Raw genomic sequence first — 6,308 nt, forward strand, 5'->3', positions numbered from 1 at the left:
TGATGTATTTCAAAATACATCCTTTATTCGTGTATAGTTTGTATAATTTTTCAGTATTATAGTTTAGTTTTATTTAGAATTATGTGCTATTGATCAATATTCGGTTTTCCAGGTCTTGATACATAAAGTGGCTGAAAAAGGAGCAAAAACGAGCTACATTGCTGAACATCAAGTCCCAGAACCTGTTGGAACAAGTGTTAGAATTATTTTAGAAAAGTTGGAAGTTGGAGCTGGAATTTTAAGGCAACATTCTGTGAAAAATAGCTCCTCGCATAGCGCTACGAAGGAGAGCCATGTTGCTCGCGCTACGCCACTATCAAGAAACAAAAAAAATCTGGTCATGTATATCCTCGCGCAGCGCGAGGAAGAGGGAGTTGACCCGTCGCGCTACGCGACGGGTAGTATGCGTGTTTCTGGATCATTTGTTATTAGGGTTCCATATATATTCATAAGTTAATCATTATTAGAGGAGGTTACGAACAAAGAAACCCTAGGACGAATTTCGGAGCAGATTTTGAGCTTTTCGGAGTGTTTTGGCTAACGGGAATCATCCGGTTGAAGCTTGGATCGTGAGAGTGAAGATTGTTCGGGTTTTCAATACTTTATGATGAATTCTTGTTTTAAACTTGCTTTGTTTATTTTGAACGTCATGTTTCTTGGCTAAACCCTAAATACTACCTAGACAAGATGATGGTTTAATTCATGTTTGGATCTTTTAAAGGTTTTTATTGATTGACTATGGATTGATTTCTGAAAGTAAAGTGTTCTAGATTTTCTGATTTGGTGCGTGTGCGTATTTACTTTTGATTGTGGATTGTTTACTATTTCACATAGATTTTGGTGGATGTCTTTCACCTAATAGATCTGTGTTGATTATTTGCATCCTTGCGGGTTCGGGTGATCTTTGGGTGAATCGGCTGATAGCCTTAGAAACAGTAATTAAAATACAATTAGAAGTAAATATTCTGCTTAACTTGTCGCTGAGAGGCTCGAGTTAGTTATTAGGTCTCGGTGCAGTATATAGCTAAATTAGATTATGAGAGAAGTCGACGTTAGTTCCCTAATTGCATTTGTGTCTAGTAAACCAAGTCAGAACCTAGAATTGCCTTAGATTGTCACGCTGAGAGGTAGATAGTTGTATTAGGGCACTTTTGGAATCGTTAGAGGACTGAGAGGAAATCTAACAGTCGGTATACATAACAGCCTTGTAGGGTTTCCTAGGTTTCTTCCTGAGAAGGGTCGGGAAGTCTTAGCATTGAAATACCTTAAGGTTTAGTACTTTACGATCCCGGCTCCATACAACAATAAAACCGTTAGAAGTCCATTCATAGTTAAACTGGATTCAAGTCTAGGTAGTCCTTAATCTCATCTGAATTAAAACCCTAGTCTTCGTTCGTACTTTAGTTTAATTTCATTTTAAGTGCAATTTTAGGATTTTAGTAAAAACCCCCCTTAAAATACAACAATTGTTTAATCGTGTCAGTGTCTAGTCTAAATAGAGTCGTTAACGTAATTCATTAGAGTCTTTGTGGGTTCGACATCCGGACTTACTTTTCTGTGCTAGAGTCGACCGGTACACTTGCCGGTGAGTAGTTTAGTCAGGTTAAAGAGTCTAGATTTTTATTACTTGAGTCTTAATTTAGGGTAATTTTAGTTTAATTAGTTGAACTACTTTTTTCACATCATTGTGTTCATGTGTTTGTGATCATTTATGTCGTGGCGTTCATTTGTATCTATGCACATTTTTATGTTTTTGTTACTTAAAAAAAGAGGTTAGTGGCAAGTCATGTGAACCATTGATCGTTTTGGAAGATTTTTTGGTTAGGGTTTGAGTTAACTGATCGTGTGTACGATCATAGAACCCATGGTACCGCTTGCTTTCCCTGAAAGCTCTACTATTGTTATAATCGTTTGCATGTTAGCTAGTCTGGAATTGTGAAACTATTCTTATGCTTGTTAGCTAGTCTAGTACTGTGAAACTATTCTTATTCAGTGGTGATTAGTGGTTTTGACATTTGTGGTACTAGTATTGGGTGAAGGTTTTCACTGGGAAGTACTAGTGGATATCCGGCTCATGAGTGTATTTTTGGCATGGGTTGGGATAACATAGATAATGGGAGCTGAGAATAGATGATGTTGTTGGGGCTGCATGGAGATGTGGATATTCTTTAGAGTCGATGTCTGAAGATAGTGAAATTCTGCTTATGAGAATGTGTGTGTGGTGATGCATTGGGACTTAGTGGATGGTAGTGAAGGCACTTAGGTTCGAGATTCGGTTTTGCTTCATTTCTTGTTACCCACTTGAATGAAGCATTAGTGAATCTATTGTTGAAGACTTTTGGAGTGTGCAGGTTACTGCGTCCTCGAAAGAAGTGTAACAACTTCCGAGTAGTAAAATCTTGGCTCGCTGATTTGGAAGTTAAACGAGTCCAGCTTACAAAAAAGGGCTCTAGGACTCCAGGTAATCAGCGTGAGGGCATTCCAAGGTTTAAACCTGAACAAAATTTTCATAACAATAGGAACACATGGGTATTCTGACGCGGTGTGGAAATTGACGTTGGGTTCAAAAGAACAGGGGTCCGAATGAAATCTCTTCTAGGAAGTTGTGGTTAGTGGAGAGTGATCTTTCCTCTAGAGTCCCTGGAGTCTCTAGAGCTAGTTATTCGAGTAAGTGGGAGCCGGTTGAGATTGAGGAAGTGTCTATGGTGGGTTTTCCAATGATGACCGTATTGGAGTTGTTGGGAGCTTTAATGGACCTTTCAGGTAACTGATGAGAAGGGCTACTATATCTAGGTGGATTTGATGAGTCTAGCTTGTTCTTGGGAACTGAAGACTTGGAGGACTTTTGTTACTTGAAATCTTAGCATGTTCTTGGAACTGAAAGCTTGGAGGATTTATGTTAATGAATATTAATGGAGTTACTGGATGACTTGTGTCACACCCTGGCTTTGCGGAAGCGTGGTTAATTTGGTGTGACTTCTTAATACCATAGCTTAATCATAACAAAGCTATATGAATTAAAACATGCAAGAATCATCCATTAAATTTTTAAAACCAAACATAGTATCATTGTTTAAACGGAACAACACTCTAATAACCATAACATTGTTTCCCAAACAAAACAACTTAAACATAACATAAACACAGTTTAAGGACTGTGACTTGTCCAGGAAAGAGTCACATTCCCTAAACCCCGGATGACCTTGGAAACTAGTGCAGCGGGAAAACGTGCCATACCGTGCCAGATCTTTTAATTCCCTGAAATACATGTAAGTTGAAAAATCAACAATAATGTTGAGCGAGCTCATGTGTAAGTGAGTAAATAAACCTTTGTATTTATCAAAAAAATCCTGGTATGTAGCAAATAAGGAAAAAGAGATCACCAATGGTTTGCAAGGCCATTGATATGTGTGAAATGCAAGTAGGAAGGCTCAAACCTAGCAGATTTATGCGTCGGGTACAAAGTCATCCCAAGGTCCGTTATGCTGGGCCTGGGACTGGGCTCGCTACACCCAAATAGATCTATCGCTCCTGCCCCTCGGTCCTACCCTGAGGATTAATGACCTCAAGTTTCCGCCTACCCATTCACATGATCTAAAGAGTAACCCTCCTTACGCTAACCATACCATGTATAAAGTAATCATAAACATTGTAACATGTATTTCACCCCCGCAGTTTAGAAAACTGAAAACAGTTAAGAGAAAAGGGGGACATGAACTCACAGTCAGTGCGTCTCTACCAAGTACTCCGAATGTCAGCTGTGCGACGACCTACATGTACTAATTCTATTAGACGGATGGCCGCGCCTTAGCTTTATAGTTTGGTTTTTTAGGAAATAGTTAGACAACTATTTCGTGTTTATATTTTGCATGTACTTGGTAGTTAATCTCCTTCCCAAGGATGGGGGATTTAATACATGTGTGTTCAATATATAATATTAAGTCTCACTTAATATATCTTCATTCCAAATATAAATATTTTTCTCAAAAATATTATATTTCCATTTCACATAATTTTTCCCAAAAATAATACATTGATAAAATATACGTTCATAATCATTTCCGTATAATGCGTAAGTTACGTTTTAGTAATCGTGTGGTAATAATAATTATCGTTGTAACTTATATGTTTATCGTGAAAGCGTTTGTATTATTTTGGATTCGTCAACGTTTGTAAATATTATTTTTACCCTAAAAATAATATTTGTGTATTTTCACAAAATAATCATAAACAGTGTTCTGAAGAATATATTTACCAAATATATATTTGTCACGTTTAGTTTTGTGAAAATGCCACCTCCAAATATTTGTAAATAAAGTCGTGGCGAAATATATTTTGAAAACATGTCAAAAATAATTCTAACACTTGTAAATAATTCTAAGTGTTAGGTTTTAGAAAATTTCGCCAGAGTTTCCTCTGTAACTGGAGGTGGCCACGCTTTCAAGCGTATCATTTTCTTTTACAAAATCATTTCAACAACTTCTTGATTCAACCAAACAATTTCCGACACATCAAACTAGTCGACAAGTATGTAAATCGCATAATCACATGAACTTGTAGTTTTTCCGAAAACTATAGTGTAGATCCCGTTATATTTTGTGGATCTTTGTATAAAATAACTTATTATCGTAAAAACCTCATTTTTAGAATAAATCTATCTTTACATCTTCTTGTCAACTTTTACAAAGATCGTTATTTTGTCGAAACTTTTCATTTCACAAGTGTTTATACACTTGTGGTTTGTAAAAATCATGCTTGTTAGTGTGTTATCCGACTTTTAGAAAACATGATTTTCTCGACACTTGGTCCTTTGAAAATACCACTTGCAGATACGTAGATCCGCTAGTTTTAAACACTATTTTACAAGTAAAAATACTTTTACACAAGTTCATGTTTCTCGTGTGGTAGAGTTTCACCTTTTAACCCTTGTACCGATAGAAACAAGCTTATGTCAAGATCTATGATCTTAACAAAGTCGGGTTAAACGATGATCCGAGCTACCACAACGTAGATCGGGCCTCAATATTCACAACTTTCAAATACTACAACTTTTACACAAGTATTAAGTTTTTAACCAACAAGATTCATGTTTTAGTAGCCTTTAAAGCTTCAAAAGATAAGTTTCCGCGTTTTAACCGTTATAAATCTTATTAACCACCTTAGAATGATCCGAGTATGAGTTTTAAGTGTTATACCTCTAGCTCGGGGCTAGGGAAGAATCTATGCGAAGAAGTGGTGGATAAAAGCAAGATAATGAGGTCCTTCGCCTTCCGTTAGCTCCAAGACTCCTTATGCGTGACCTTTAACACTTGAATGATCTTGGATCTTGAGGATGGAAGTCGAATGATGGATGGATGGTGGTTGTGGATCTCGGCCGAGAGCCAAGGGAGAGGGAGAGAGTGTGCTTGTGTGGTGAGTTGTTAAGTGAATGATATGTTGAGTTAAGTGGTGATCTTATAGACAAATTCAAGTTCATCGTCCAAGGGTTATTATGTTTTCTTGATATGGGACAACCATAATATTATAATCAAAAGAAATCAACTCTTGTCCCCTCTAGTTGGCCGATTTCAATGGGGGGGGGGGGGGTCTTGGTTCGATTCCAACAAGATTAGTTAGGTTATAGTTAAGTTAAACCAAGTTAGTTTAGAGATTAACTCGGTTAGTGGTGTGATGTGTTCTATAGCGGGTGTTAGGGTATTCAGGGACCCTAACTGGCTCAGAAAAAGACCAATATTGTTAATGTCAATATTTTCATGTTCCGGGTAAAGTCCGGTTGTTCGGTTGGATAGTAATCCGTTAAAGTGCTTAAGTAAGCTTTTAAGTGTCGTAAATAATATTTTTAGTGACACACTCATTCTGCAAAGTGTCAGGAATATTTTCCTCATGTTTTGGCACTTTATTAGTTAGCCAGAAGCTAGTATGTTAATAAAAGTGCTGTGTTTCGTGCTTAGAGTACGTTTTAGGCACATCCAGTCATTATATCTTATTCCTAGAGACGCAGTTCTACAACCCTTGTATCCCTACACTCACTATGGGTGTAGTAAAATATTTCTGGCTCATACAGGCCCTTAGAGGCAGTGTCTGCCTGATGCTGGCTTTATCAGCATGTTCAATAGGTTATCCGTTCTAATGCTACTGTGCTTTAGTGCATCATGTTTGTCACTAAGGTTCAACTTGTAAATAATGTAGTGACGGAAATCAAAGTATGATGCAGGAGTATACAAGTACTAGAAATCAAGTAGCAGTTCGTCAGCATAGTAATTAAGCAGCAATTAATTATTAATTAAATCGTACGGATACCTGGTTTA

Source organism: Helianthus annuus, chromosome 17, assembly GCF_002127325.2.
Source record: "Helianthus annuus cultivar XRQ/B chromosome 17, HanXRQr2.0-SUNRISE, whole genome shotgun sequence".
Lineage (NCBI taxonomy): Eukaryota > Viridiplantae > Streptophyta > Magnoliopsida > Asterales > Asteraceae > Helianthus > Helianthus annuus.